This window comes from Schistocerca piceifrons, chromosome 11 (genome assembly GCF_021461385.2).
Source record: "Schistocerca piceifrons isolate TAMUIC-IGC-003096 chromosome 11, iqSchPice1.1, whole genome shotgun sequence".
Taxonomy (NCBI): domain Eukaryota; kingdom Metazoa; phylum Arthropoda; class Insecta; order Orthoptera; family Acrididae; genus Schistocerca; species Schistocerca piceifrons.
In genome coordinates this window covers 56900451-56916489 of record NC_060148.1, presented here as the reverse complement: position 1 = coordinate 56916489, position 16039 = coordinate 56900451, and the positions used below count along the sequence as shown (strand labels likewise).

General features: G+C 44.9%; 1 protein-coding gene across 2 annotated transcripts in view; it reads left to right on the top strand.

The window, feature by feature from the left end:
• LOC124720393 (zinc finger protein 70-like) overlaps positions 1-16039 on the top strand; it is a 280865-nt gene that overhangs the window by 60344 nt on the left and 204482 nt on the right. The window lies entirely within an intron of this gene.

Below are 16039 nucleotides of genomic sequence, written 5' to 3'. Positions count from 1 at the left end.
TTCAGCTGCTCCTTCCACGCTGCACGTGCTGGATCCAGTCCACCATCGTGGTATCCGTTTGGCCACCGGTGCCTTCCCTACTAGCCCTGTTGATAGTCTCCTGGTTGAAGCTGGGATCCCCCCCCCTTTCTGTTCGGCGGTCCCAGCTTCTGGTGTCTTATGCCCTTACTATCCGTTCTTCTCCCGCTCATCCTTCCTATTCTATCCTATTCCCAGACCATGGACGTCGCCCGCCTGACTCCCGCCCTCGGGCGGGTTTACCGGTTGGGCTGCGCCTTGCGTCTCTTACCCGTGATTTTCGGCTTCCTTCTTTGTCCTGTCTTCCTCGCTCCCTCCCCTCCACCCCTCCTTGGTTAGTTCCTCGGCCTCGAATTCGGATGGATCTCCGCCGCGGTCCGAAAGATTCCATCCCCCCGGTGGTGTTCCGTTCCTTTTTCCGCCAAATTTTATGGGAGTTTCGGGATGCTGTTGTTTTTTACACTGATGGTTCTAAATCTGCTGATCATGTTGGGTATGCCTTCACGTCCTTTGTTGGAACGGAAAATCATCTACTGCCACCCTCATGTGGGGTGTTTACTGCGGAATTGATGGCCATTTCCCGGGCCCTTACCTTTATTCAACAATCCCAACACAACCGCGTTTTGTTATGTACGGACTCGATGAGTGGCCTTCTTGCTATTGACCGGTGTTTTTCGCGCCATCCCTTGGTCTCTGCCATCCATGACCATCTCGCTGATCTTCACCGTGCTGCTTGTTCCATTGACTTCCTATGGGTCCCGGGCCATGTGGGTATCCCGGGTAATGAGCTCGCTGATCGTTTGGCTGGGGGAGCAGTTACTTACCCCCCGTTTTCTGTAACCCCTCCTGCAGCGGATTTACGGCTTCACATCAAATCCCACTTTGCACAGTCATGGGCCAATTCTTGGGAGGCTACTCCACTGTCTAATAAACTTCGTGCCATTAAGGTGAATACAGGCCCATGGCGTTCTTCCTTTAGCCTCTCCCGCAAGGACTCGACCACACTGTGTCGTCTCCGCATTGGCCATACCAGGCTGACCCATGGTTTCCTTTTGCGTGATGAGCCACCCCCGCTATGTGGTTGTGGAGCCTTCCAGTCAGTGGCCCACATTTTGGTTGAATGCCCCCTTCTTTTGGCTCTGCGTGCTAAGTACAGACTCCCCCACACTTTACCTTTGATGTTGGCTGATGATTCCCGGATGGTCTCTCTGGTTCTAGGTTTCCTCCGGGAGAGTGGTTTTTATTCTCAGTTTTAAAGTTTTTAATCTCCCTCTGGTGTTGGGGCAGGGCGGTGAGTGTTTGGGTGTCTCCCACTGTAGGCAGTGTTCAGAGATTCCCGATTCACCTCCCTGACCGGAATCCTCTTTTCTTTCCCTTTTACTCTGTTTTCACCCCTTCTTTTTAAGGCTTGGTTAGTTTTTCTATTCCCATACGTACTTTCTGCATTATAGCAGTTGTACCTTTTAAGTCACAGGTGGTCTTGCCTATGCTGTTTCAGCATAGTGTTGGGTTCGTTCTCTTGCCAACTTCCCTCATTTGTTTTTACTAATGACAACGTGACTGCCCTTTTACGTTTCCCCTTTATCCGTTTTATTTTTCTGACTCTACTGAGATGTCCCGTTAGCAGAATGGAGTCTATTTGAAACAAGGGACTGATGACCTTGCTGTTTGGTCCCTTTAACCTCAAACAACCAACCAACCAACCAACCAACCAGTATTTTGACCTTCTCTCTGTTATCTTTCGTTTCGGTGCTGGTGTGGTCACTGAGAGAATAAATAGATGATTTTGACCCACTTACTACTTTTACATATGACCAAAATCTCTTAGGGTTTTTACCCAGGTCGGTTGACATCTTACCGTATTTACTCGAATCTAAGCCGCACCTGAAAAATGAGACTCGAAATCAAGGAAAAAATTTTCCCGATTCTAAGCCGCACCTGAAATTTGAGACTCGAAATTCAAGGGGAGATAAAAGTTTTAGGCCGCACCTCCAAATCGAAACTAAGTTGGTCCATTATGATACTAGACACAATTGAGGTCGAACGAATGACGATACAGCTACAGTAGTTTGGTTCGAGTCGTAAGCTTAGCAGTTAAGCTTTACCAGGAAGCCATTGCTATGTGTCAGGTGCTCCGTCCGTATTTATACGGGTACCCTTCCTTTTTCACGTGCTTCGTCTGGTTTGAATTGATTGCTTATTTTTCTTTGATCTGATAAGTGCCGTTATGTGTTTACGTCACTCTAAGCTGAAAATGCATTACTGTACTGTGTCACGCATTGTTTGTCGCATTCTGATAATGAGTGTTTACGGCCTGTCGCCGCTCGCGGCATGGCTTGCTTTTGTGCGCGGTTACTTGCACTGCTGCTTTCTTTGATAATGATCAACAAGAACCAAATAATAGACTGCATATGATGGAAGATGTTCTGAACGAGAGTTTAGCGAACATTTTTCTCCGTTTGAAAATCTATGCAGACGCCTCTTTAGTACATTATATTCTGCACAGAAATTAGAGTCCTCTTAGATTTAAAAATCTAGTCAATTGCCGTGCTTCATTTCTGACTGTATCACTATTAGGCATAAGAATAATACCAATATAAACATGACATGATTTGTGTATTCTTCCGCGTTTGCTGTGCTCTCGCTCTAGTTTCTTAGTTTATTAGGCAGACAGGATTTAAAAGAGACAGCAGCAAACACGAAAGAATACATGGCAAAATGTTTATATTCGTATTATCCTTATGGTGAAGAGAATACTGCATGTGATTCACAATTCATAAAAGTTCCTAGTAGCAACCAACTTTTCTCACAGGTAGGAAAAAATTCAGGACGTAAAGTTTCCCATATTGACAAACACTCCAGTCTTGCCAGTCGGATTTTCGTAGTACATTGAAATGCTGCTAGAAGATGAACAATACGAAATTTCTATTTACTTCGTTGGATAATGTATGAAAGTGCAGTGGTCGAAACTCGGGGCGGAGAAAAAACCTCGTTTTCCACTTTTTTTAAAAATTTATTTACTGACGAAGAGGTTTTGGCGCCAGTATTTATCTTTGTGCCTGCAAGACATGCCTGTTGTAGCGCTACATATATTCGATGGCAGAAGTTAATTGTGGCGGCACCTACCAACATTTTTCAGAACTTCCGCTTACTTTGCACTCGATTCTAAGCCGCAGGCGGTTTTTTGGATTACAAAAACCGGAAAAAAAGTGCGGCTTAGATTCGAGTAAATATGGTACTTTCAAAATCATTGAATGCTTGTCTCATTGCTCTCCTTACGCTCATTTTCACTTCATTCAGCTTTTGTTTGTCAGCTAGGTAATTACTTCCCTTGAATCTGAAATAAAGTGCTCTTTGTTTACATAGTGCTTTTCTAACACGGCTGTTAAACCATGGACAATCTTCCCCATCCCTTAAAACCTTACTCAGAACATACTTCCTAGTGGCATATTGAATGATGCCTTTGAATTTTTTTCCATTTGTTCTCCACATCTTTGTCTCATCACCAAATATTTTATGCTGACTACTGAGATATTCTGAAATTTGTATCCTGTCTCCCTTGCTGAGCAAATATATCTTCCTACCTTTCTTAACGTGCCTTGTAGGACCCGTCGTCATAGATGCTGTTGCAGCCTTGTGCTCACTCATACCTTCCACTACGTTAACTGATTCTATAAGTTCAGGCCTTTTTATTGCCCTGAGTTCTAAGACATTACCCTCATGACTTGCTTCTCCATCTGCTCAAGGTAATTTTTGGACAAGACATCCAGAACAATTCTACATGAATCCCTGTCTCTGGCACCAGTTTTGGTGGCAAAACACTCCAAATCTATACCTGGCAAGCTGAAGTGGCCCCGTATTATAACAGCATGATCAGGAAAGTTACCAATGATTTTCTGCAAGTTCTGTCTGTAAGGCTCTACAACTACAGATCCAGAAACAGGTGGTCTATAAAAGCACCCGATCACCATTTTTGACCTTTCTTTCATACTCAGTTTCACCTAGATTAGTTCACATTTGGAATGTGTGATAACCACGCTTGATTTTGTGTGATAACCACGCTTGATTTTGTCGAATTTTTTACTGCAATAAACACGCCGCCACCATTGGTGGCTAACCCATCCGTACGATAAACATTCCAATCTGAACTTAAGATTTCATTGTCATTGACGTCTGGTTTCAACCAGCTTTCTGTTCCCAATACTATCTCCGCATTATAACCTTCAGTAAGCGATGCTAATTCTGAGACCTTTCCTTGGATGCTCCTGCAGTTTACTAAAATCATATTAGTCTTTTCTATCTCTGATCTGCAAGGACAAAGTTTCTCTGAGGCCACTGTGGCTGATTTAACAGGCAAAATGTCTTTGATTCCAAGGGAGGGGTCCTCCAAACTAAAAATGCCCCTCGTGCATGCCACACGTACTCTGCTACCATAGTAGCTGCTTTCTGCATGTAGTGCATGCCTGACCTATTAAGGGGAACCCTACAATTCTGCACGTGGTAGCGGAGATTGAGAAATTTGCATCCGATACTGCCGTAGAGTCATCAGAGCCTCTGGTTTAGACCTTTCACTCTGCTCCAAACTAGAGGGTTGCGATCAATCCTGGGTACGATACTACAAATAGACACAGCTTAGCCTGCACCCCACATGCATTGCTATTTGCCTTCACCAAATCAGCCAGCCGCCGAAAATAGCCGAGGCATCATTCGTGCCGACATATGCCACTACATGTAGCTGGTTGCACCCAGTGCACTCACTAGCCGCCGGCAGGGCCTCCTCCATATCATAGATGAGACCTCCCGCCAAACATACCAAATTCACTCTGGACTTCTTTCCCGCCTCGCCTGCTATCTCCCTGAGGGGCTCCCTCACCCGCCTAACATTGGAGCTCCCAATAACTAGCATACCCACGCTCTGTACTTGTCTGTACTGGGCAGGAAAATCGACTGCTGGCCCAACAGTAGAGGCATCCTGTGCTGGCTCAGAGTTATCATCAACACTGGGTAGCACCTCGTACCTGTTGCTAAGACGTAAGGAGCCAGTCACATGACGTGCTCCCTCTTTCACCTTCTGCCCAGTGACAGGTGAACCCACCACTGTCTGTCACCCACTCTGGAGTGAGGACAGACCGGTCAGATGTTGTGTATCAGAAGCCGCAGAGGCGTCCGGTTCCCCAGGAGATTCCAGTGGCACCAAAGGTGTCACAGGTCTCATTACTGGCACCTCGACATCACCACAACTTTTAACATTAGTTAGAAGCTTTCAGCTCTTTACGGACAGTAGCCAACTCTCCTTGTGTCTGGTCACAACAAGCACAGTCCCTAGCAATATTGTACCGTGTATAAAATACACTCCTGGAAATTGAAATAAGAACACCGTGAATTCATTGTCCCAGGAAGGGGAAACTTTATTGACACATTCCTGGGGTCAGATACATCACATGATCACACTGACAGAACCACAGGCACATAGACACAGGCAACAGAGCATGCACAATGTCACCACTAGTACAGTGTATATCCACCTGTCGCAGCAATGCAGGCTGCTATTCTCCCATGGAGACGATCGTAGAGATGCTGGATGTAGTCCTGTGGAACGGCTTGCCATGCCATTTCCACCTGGCGCCTCAGTTGGACCAGCGTTCGTGCTGGACGTGACGACCGCGTGAGACGACACTTCATCCAGTCCCAAACATGCCCAATGGGGGACAGATCCGGAGATCTTGCTGGCCAGGGTAGTTGACTTACACCTTCTAGAGCACGTTGGGTGGCACGGGATACATGCGGACGTGCATTGTCCTGTTGGAACAGCAAGTTCCCTTGCCGGTCTAGGAATGGTAGAACGATGGGTTCGATGACGGTTTGGATGTACCGTGCACTATTCAGTGTCCCCTCGACGATCACCAGTGGTGTACGGCCAGTGTAGGAGATCGCTCCCTACACCATGATGCCGGGTGTTGGCCCTGTGCCTCGGTCGTATGCAGTCCTGATTGTGGCGCTCACCTGCACGGCGCCAAACACGCATACGACCATCATTGGCACCAAGGCAGAAGCGACTCTCATCGCTGAAGACGACACGTCTCCATTCGTCCCTCCATTCACGCCTGTCGCGACACCACTGGAGGCGGGCTGCACGATGTTGGGGCGTGACCGGAAGCCGGCCTAACGGTGTGCGGGACCGTGGCCCAGCTTCATGTGGAGGCGGTTGCGAATGGTCCTCGCCGATACCCCAGGAGCAACAGTGTCCCTAATTTGCTGGGAAGTGGCGGTGCGGTCCCCTACGGCACTGCATAGGATCCTGCGGTCTTGGCGTGCATCCGTGCGTCGCTGCGGTCCGGTCCCAGGTCGACGGGCACGTGCACCTTCCGCCGACCACTGGCGACAACATCGATGTACTGTGGAGATCTCGCGCCCCGCGTGTTGAGCAATTCGGCGGTACGTCCACCCGGCCTCCCGCATGCCCACTATACGCCCTCGCTCAAAGTCCGTCAACTGCACATACGGTTCACGTCCACGCTGTCGTGGCATGCTACCAGTGTTAAAGACTGCGATGGAGCTCCGTATGCCATGGCAAACTGGCTGACACTGACGGCGGCGGTGCACAAATGCTGCGCAGCTAGCGCCATTCGACGGCCAACACCGCGGTTCCTGGTGTGTCCGCTGTGCCGTGCGTGTGATCATTGCTTGTACAGCCCTCTCGCAGTGTCCGGAGCAAGTATTGTGGGTCTGACACACCGGTGTCAATGTGTTCTTTTTTCCATTTCCAGGAGTGTAGATATAAGATGTCAAATGGCACTACTGAGTTTGAAATGTATACAAAATGTACCAAAGGAGAATAAAGTAACACTAAAAGTTTTTATGCAGATTTCTGACTGTACTCTGAGACCACAAGCTATTAAACAGAAATAAATTTCTCTACTGGCTCTGAGCTCTATGCGACTTAACATCTGAGATCATCAGTCCCCTAGAACTTAGAACTACTTAAACCTAACTAACATAAGGACATCACACACATCCATGCCCGAGGCAGGATTCGAACCTGCGACCGTAGCAGGTGCGCAGTTCCGGACTGAAGCGCCTAGAACTGCTCGGCGACACTGGCTGGCATTTCTCTATTGAAGTTGATGTATTTACAGAAACTGATTAGAAATCTTGTTTACCGAAAAGTTACTGGACAAGATAAATACTCAAACTATAATGCACTGATCTAAACTGTATGCTGTCTACTAGTACGCAATTAAAATTTAGTGGTGTCGTGGACTTTCTGGCGACGGGACAGTTTACACCAGAAAGCTGACCTACACAAGGATATTCACAAGACTTATGCAAAAGCAAAACCTGTGATTAATTTTCTAGCCAATAGTCTACAGAGTAAAATACACATGTATAGTTCACCTTCAGGATACTGACAATTACTTGACATATGCATTGTGGGATGGAGGAGAGTTGGTGCAGAAGACAGTGGACTTACGGAAGTTTGTTATGGAGGTGAGACTTTGGATCATGAAAGGAATAGCTCACCATATCCTCAGGATTCAGAGACAGACCACAGCAGGAGTAGAATCACCCACATACCAGAATACTGATACACTAATTCTTCATTTTGACTTCGCTGAGAACTGACCTGTTGCTTTGCAGTTTGAAGGTACCACCGGCACACATCACAAATGTCAATATTCGCATATGTTACTCTGTCTTGGAACATCACACTGTTTTGCTGTTGTCAGTGATGATCTCATTCATTATAGTGTACACGCATGCTATGCTGTCCATGACATAGCATCTAGAGGCCATACATCTCCTAAATGTGTGTGTAACTGATGCGCAGCATCTCATTTTACAAACCGCTTTCAGCTTTATGAGATTGGAAAACACTGTACAGGAATAAAGATAAAAAGTGGATATTTTCATCAACAGGTCACAGGAAAATGCATGCGAAGGGGTAGCAGGTCTCTGCAAGCATCTTGCAAGAAGATTTATCTCCAGTATAAAGCTGTTGATTCTATAAGAGATGCTATTGCATTTGTACGGACCATATCAAAATTACTACAAAACACTAAACTCTTACCTCTAAATGAAAGTACATGAGGGGAATTCCATTTAACAAGAGAGAAGAGTGATTTGCTATGAAGCTAGTGGTAGGAATTCAGTCAAGTGACTGCCAGGTTGTATCCTGGAGTGGCATATACATTGCAAGAACAGTTCTCCACAAAATGCCATCTGTTACTGTGTGTGAAATGTAGGGACCTCAGTGTATATTAGAAGACTTTCTTTTGAGCAACTTCATTTCTGGTGTAATAATGAAAGCAATCATATATCTAAAACAAAGATGATGTGACTTACCAAACGAAAGCACTGGCAGGTTGATAGACACACAAACAAACACAAACATACACACAAAATTCAAGCTTTTGCAACTCAAGGTTGCTTCGTCAGGAAAGAGGGAAGGAGAGAGAAAGACGAAAGGATGTGGGTTTTAAGGGAGAGGGTAAGGAGTCATTCCAATCCCGGGAGCGGAAAGACTTACATTAGGGGGAAAAAAGGACAGGTACACACTCGCACACGCACACATATCCATCCGCACATACACAGACACAAGCAGACATTTGTAAAGGCAAAGAGTTTGGGCAGAGATGTCAGTCGGGGCAGAAGTACAGAGGCAAAGATGTTGTTGAATGACAGGTGAGGTATGAGCGGCAGCAACTTGAAATTAGCGGAGGTTGAGGCCTGGCGGATAATGAGAAAAGAGGATATACTGAAGGGCAAGTTCCCATCTCCGGAGTTCTGACAGGTCGGTGTTAGTGGGAAGTATCCAGATAACCCGGACGGTGTAACACTGTGCCAAGATGTGCTGGCCATGCACCGAGGCATGTTTAGCCACAGGGTGATCCTCATTACCAACAAACACTGTCTGCCTGTGTCCATTCATGCGAATGGACAGTTTGTTGCTGGTCATTCCCACATAGAAAGCTTCACAGTATAGGCAGGTCAGTTGGTAAATCACGTGGGTGCTTTCACACGTGGCTCTGCCTTTGATCGTGTACACCTTCCGGGTTACAGGACTGGAGTAGGTGGTGGTGGGAGGGTGCATGGGACAGGTTTTACACCCGGGGCGGTTACAAGGGTAGGAGCCAGAGGGTAGGGAAGGTGGTTTGAGGATTTCATAGTGATGAACTAAGAGGTTACGAAGGTTAGGTGGACGGCGGAAAGACACTCTTGGAGGAGTGGGGAGGATTTCATGAAGGATGGATCTCATTTCAGGGCAGGATTTGAGGAAGTCGTATCCCTGCTGGAGAGCCACATTCAGAGTCTGATCCAGTCCTGGAAAGTATCCTGTCACAAGTGGGGCACTTTTGGGGTTCTTCTGTGGGAGGTTCTGGGTTTGAGGGGATGAGGAAGTGGCTCTGGTTATTTGCTTCTGTACCAGGTCGGGAGGGTAGTTGCGGGATGCGAAAGCTGTTTTCAGGTGGTTGGTGTAATGGTTCAGGGATTCCGGACTGGAGCAGATTCGTTTGCCACGAAGACCTAGGCTGTAGGGAAGGGACCGTTTGATGTGGAATGAGTGGCAGCTGTCATAATGGAGGTACTGTTGCTTGTTGGTGAGTTTGATGTGGACGGACGTGTGAAGCTGGCCATTGGACAGATGGAGGTCAACGTCAAGGAAAGTGGCATGGGATTTGGAGTAGGACCAGGTGAATCTGATGGAACCAAAGGAGTTGAGGTTGGAGAGGAAATTCTGGAGTTCTTCTTCACTGTGAGTCCAGATCATGAAGATGTCATCAATAAATCTGTACCAAAGTTTGGGTTGGCAGGCCTGGGTAACCAAGAAGGCTTCCTCTAAGCGACCCATAAATAGGTTGGCGTATGAGGGGGCCATCCTGGTACCGCATGGCTGTTCCCTTTAATTGTTGGGATGTCTGGTCTTCGAAAGTGAAGAAGTTGTGGGTCAGGATGAAGCTGGCTAAGGTAATGAGGAAAGAGGTTTTAGGTAGGGTGGCAGGTGATCGGTGTGAAAGGAAGTGCTCCATCACAGCGAGGCCCTGGACGTGTGGAATATTTGTGTATAAGGAAGTGGCATCAATGTTTACAAGGATGGTTTCCAGGGGTAACAGATTGGGTAAGGATTCCAGGCGTTCGAGAAAGTGGTTGGCGTCTTTGATGAAGGATGGGAGACTGGTTGAAGGTGTTGATCTACGTAGGCAGAGAGATGTTCTGTGGGGGCTTGGTAACCAGCTACAATAGGGCAGCCGGGATGATTGGGTTTGTGAATTTTAGGAAGAAGGTAGCAGGTAGGGGTGCGGGGTGTCGGTGGGGTCATGAGGTTGATGGAGTCAGGTGAAAGGTTTTGTAGGGGGCCTGAGGTTCTGAGGATTCCTTGAAGCTCCGCCTGGACATCTGGAATGGGATTACCTTGGCAAACTTTGTATGTGGTGTTGTCTGAAAGCTGACGCAGTCCCTCAGCCACATACTCCCGGCGATCAAGTACCACTGTCTTGGAACCCTTGTCCGCCGGAAGAATGATGATGGATCAGTCAGCCTTCAGATCACGGATAGCCTCGGCTTCAGCAGTGGTGATGTTGGGAGTAGGATTAAGGTTTTTTAAGAAGGATTGAGAGGCAAGGTTGGAAGTCAGAAATTCCTGGAAGGTTTGGAGAAGGTGATTTTGAGGAAGAGGAGGTGGGTCCCGCTGTGACGGAGGACGGAACTGTTCCAGGCAGGGTTCAATTTGGATAGTGTCTTGGATAGATAATATTGCCCACCACACCTAGAATAGCTTTCTGTTGCCCTCCCGACCTCCGCAATATTCTTGTCAAAGCCTATGCTCCTTCTGCACCCATCTCCCTACCTTACGCCTCCTACCCCTGTGACTGTCCCCACTGCAAGACTTGCCCTATGCACCCTCCTACCACTACCTGTAATAGCCCCATAACTGGCAAAACATATACTATTGAAGGGAGAGCCACCTGTGATACGACACGCCATATACCAGCTATTATGTAAACACTGTTCAGCCTTCTACATCGGCATGACTACTACCAAATTATCAATTAGGATGAATGGGCATAGGCGGAGGGTATATACTGGCAACTCGCAATATCCTGTTGCAGAGCATACTCTACAACATGAAATTCATGACCTCGACACCTGTTTCACCACATGCGCCATCTGGATTCTTCCCCCAGACACCAGTTTCTCAGAACTCCGCAGGTGGGAACTAGCACTACATGTCCTTGGTTCCACCACCCACCTGGCCGTAATTTATGGTAATTTGTTCCGTCCCAGGTACTCTTCACTGTAACTACCCTTTGCTTCACTCCATTTTAGTTTTCTACATCTTCCATTGTATTTCCCATCTATTTGCACCTCCCCCCCCCCCCCCCTCTCCCACTTCCGTTATGTGCAATGCACTCAGCTTACTCACTCTTATTAACTTGTGCAGGATGTTTTAGTAGTAATCTCTGTCTCGCATATTACCCTGTCTTGCACCTTTAAGCTCTCAGGTTTTCAAATCTCGTCCGATGCAATCCCCAACAATCAGTCTTTCCTTCTCATTCCGTACGGTAAGTCTCCCCTGACCCGCGGTTCTGGGTGACTAGGATACCCCTTTTGCTAGACCTCTCCAGTCCTTTTCCTTCACCCCTCTTGCTTCCCCTTCAACCCTTCTGCCTGAAGAAGGAGCCACTGGCTCCGAAAGTTTGCCAGTCACAACAGTCTTTCGTGTGTGTGTGTTCTGCTGCCACTTATCTATTCATTTCTTGTGTGTATGCCAGTGGTGGGTGGGACAAATAATTAATGTGTCTCAAGAGCTATTAGATGTGACCATCTCCATTATGACACCTCATGGCATGGCAATTTTTTTCAAATGCCCATCATCAACAGATCACTGTGCAGTTCCCGTTTCCCAAATACTGCTGTTGTTGGATCATCATTAAAACAAAAAATAAATAAATAATTTTAAAAAAATTAAAAAATGAGCTCTTTTTCAAGAGTGCACTGTTGATTGTTTCAGTGCAGGTAGTTTTAATTCATGGAATGCCATAAAGAAGTAAAATCATGACAGAAAACAAGAAAAATTGTGAATAATATCAGAAACAGAAAAATTTGTTTATAAAGCTATTTTATATATATGTAATTTTTTATGCATTACTTGAACAAAGTGAACAATTGTTTTCCCACTCACTTATGAGGATGTAAAGTAATTGCTCTGACTAAGATATAACAGTTTTGCAGAACATTTACTCAAAATCAGCAATCAGTTTAAATTTTTAACTGACAAGATTTTTTCTACCTTGAGAGTACCTAGGCGTAACATAAAATTTTGTCAAATCTTCCACCGCAAAATATTGCCCACTCTGATGGCACATTCCATAAGTACAATGACCAACTAACATACAGTTCAATTTTTAGAACATTCAGGACAGGGTTTTTTTAGAGAAAATAGGCCCCTAAATCATAAAGAATGCAAAAATGTCAGATCCTCTCATCTTTATATAAAAATATTTTGACAGTTTAAGAATTTCAGGTATTAACGTCATATCTCAAGACAGTTAACATCCTGTGACTATTCATATTTTCAAAACATAGTTTTTAAATTTGCAAAAAGTTACAAATTTTTGCAGTTTATTTTTCGAAATTAAAGAAGAAAAGAAGTTCAGAAATGTCCATATGTTAATCATGTCTGATAGTATTGTGAACAAGGTTTATATTAAAAATAATTTCAGATTTCTATCATGTGTAGTTTTTTATTACAATTATATTTATTTTCCCTTGCATTATGACCCCCCCCATGAACCATGGACCTTGCCGTTGGTGGGGAGGCTTGCGTGCCTCAGCGATACAGATGGCCGTACCGTAGGTGCAACCACAACGGAGGGGTATCTGTTGAGAGGCCAGACAAACATGTGGTTCCTGAAGAGGGGCAGCAGCCTTTTCAGTAGTTGAAGGGCAACAGTCTGGATGATTGACTGATCTGGCCTTGTAACATTAACCAAAACGGCCTTGCTGTGCTGGTACTGTGAACGGCTGAAAGCAAGGGGAAACTACAGCCGTAATTTTTCCCGAGGACATGCAGCTTTACTGTATGATTAAATGATGATGGCGTCCTCTTGGGTAAAATATTCCGGAGGTAAAATAGTCCCCCATTCGGATCTCCGGGCTGGGACTACTCAGGAGGACGTTGTTATCAGGAGAAAGAAAACTGGTGTTCTACGGATCGGAGCGTGGAATGTCAGATCCCTTAATCGGGCAGGTAGGTTAGAAAATTTAAAAAGGGAAATGGATAGGTTAAAGTTAGATATAGTGGGAATTAGTGAAGTTCGGTGGCAGGAGGAACAAGACTTTTGGTCAGGTGATTACAGGGTTATAAATACAAAATCAAATAGGGGTAATGCAGGAGTAGGTTTAATAATGAATAAAAAAATAGGAGTGCGGGTTAGCTACTACAAACAGCATAGTGAATGCATTATTGTGGCCAAGATAGACACAAAGCCCATGCCTACTACAGTAGTACAAGTTTATATGCCAACTAGCTCTGCAGATGATGAAGAAATAGATGAAATGTATGACGAGATAAAAGAAATTATTCAGGTAGTGAAGGGAGACGAAAATTTAATAGTCATGGGTGACTGGAATTCGACAGTAGGAAAAGGAAGAGAAGGAAACGTAGTAGGTGAATATGGATTGGGGCTAAGAAATGAAAGAGGAAGCCGCCTTGTAGAATTTTGCACAGAGCATAACTTAATCATAAACATAATAACATAATCATAACTTGGTTCAAGAATCATAAAAGAAGGTTGTATACCTGGAAGAATCCTGGAGATACTAAAAGGTATCAGATAGATTATATAATGGTAAGACAGAGATTTAGGAACCAGGTTTTAAATTGTAAGACATTTCCTGGGGCAGATGTGGATTCTGACCACAATCTATTGGTTATGAACTGCAGATTGAAACTGAAGAAACTGCAAAAAGGTAGGAATTTAAGGAGATGGGACCTGGATAAACTGAAAGAACCAGAGGTTGTAGAGAGTTTCAGGGAGAGCATAAGGGAACAATTGACAGAAATGGGGGAAAGAAATACAGTAGAAGAAGAATGGGTAGCTCTGAGGGATGAAGGCAGCAGACGATCAAGTAGGTAAAAAGACGAGGGCTAATAGAAATCCTTGGGTAACAGAAGAAATATTGAATTTAATTGATGAAAGGAGAAAATATAAAAATGCACTAAATGAAGTAGGCAAAAAGGAATACAAACGTCTCAAAAATGATATCGACAGGAAGTACAAAATGGCTAAGCAGGGATGGCTAGAGGACAAATGTAAGGATGAAGAGGCTTGTCTCACTAGGGTTAAGATAGATACTGCCTACAGGAAAATTAAAGAGACCTTTGGAGATAAGAGAACCACTTTTATGAATATCAAGAGCTCAGATGGCAACCCAGTTCTAAGCAAAGAAGGGAACGCAGAAAGGTGGAAGGAGTATATAGAGGGTTTATACAAGGGCGATGTACTTGACGGCAATATTATGGAAAAGGAAGAGGATGTCAATGAAGATGAAATGGGAGATAAGATACTGCGTGAAGAGTTTGACAGAGCACTGAAAGACCTGAGTCGAAACAAGGCCCCGGGAGTAGACAACATTCCATTAGAACTACTGATGGCCTCGGGAGAGCCAGTCATGACAAAACTCTACCATCTGGTGAGCACGATGTATGAGACAGGCGAAATACCCTCAGACTTCAAGAAGAATATAATAATTCCAATCCCAAAGAAAGCAGGTGTTGACAGATGTGAAAATTACCGAACTATCAGTTTAGTAAGTCACAGCTGTAAAATACTAATGTGAATTCTTTACAGATGAATGGAAAAACTGGTAAAAGCGGACCTCGGGGAAGATCAGTTTCTATTCCGTAGAAATGTTGGAACACATGAGGCAATACTAACCTTACGACTTATCTTAGAAGAAAGATTAAGAAAAGGCAAACCTACGTTTCTAGCATTTGTAGACTTAGAGAAAGCTTTTGACAATGTTAACTGGAATACCCTCTTTCAAATTCTGAAGGAGGCAGGGGTAAAATACAGGGAGCGAAAGGCTATTTACAATTTGTACAGAAAGCAGATGGCAGTTATAAGAGTCGAGGGGCATGAAAGGGAAGCAGTGGTTGGGAAAGGAGTGAGACAGGGTTGCAGCCTCTCCCCGATGTTATTCAATCTGTATATTGAGCAAGCAGTAAAGGAAACAAAAGAAAAATTTGGGGTAGGTATTAAAATTCATGGAGAAGAAGTAAAAACTTTGAGGTTCGCCGATGACATTGTAATTCTGTCAGAGACATCAAAGGACTTGGAAGAGCAGTTGAACGGAATGGACAGTGTCTTGAAAGGAGGATATAAGATGAACATCAACAAAAGCAAAACGAGGATAATGGAATGTAGTCTAATTAAGTCGGATGATGCTGAGGGAATTAGATTAGGAAATGAGACACTTAAAGTAGTAAAGGAGTTTTGCTATTTAGGGAGTAAAATAACTGATGATGGTCGAAGTAGAGAGGATATAAAATGTAGACTGGCAATGGCAAGGAAATCGTTTCTGAAGAAGAGAAATTTGTTAACATCGAGTATAGATTTAAGTGTCAGGAAGTCGTTTCTGAAAGTATTTGTATGGAGTGTAGCCATGTATGGAAGTGAAACATGGACGATAACTAGCTTGGACAAGAAGAGAATAGAAGCTTTCGAAATGTGGTGCTACAGAAGAATGCTGAAGATAAGGTGGGTAGATCACATAACTAATGAGGAGGTATTGAACAGGATTGGGGAGAAGAGAAGTTTGTGGCACAACTTGCCTAGAAGAAGGGATCAGTTGGTAGGACATGTTTTGAGGCATCGAGGGATCACAAATTTAGCATTGGAGGGCACCGTGGAGGGTAAAAATCGTAGAGGCATACCAAGAGATGAATACACTAAGCAGATTCAGAAGGATGTAGGTTGCAGTAGGTACTGGAAGATGAAGAAGGTTGCACAGGATAGAG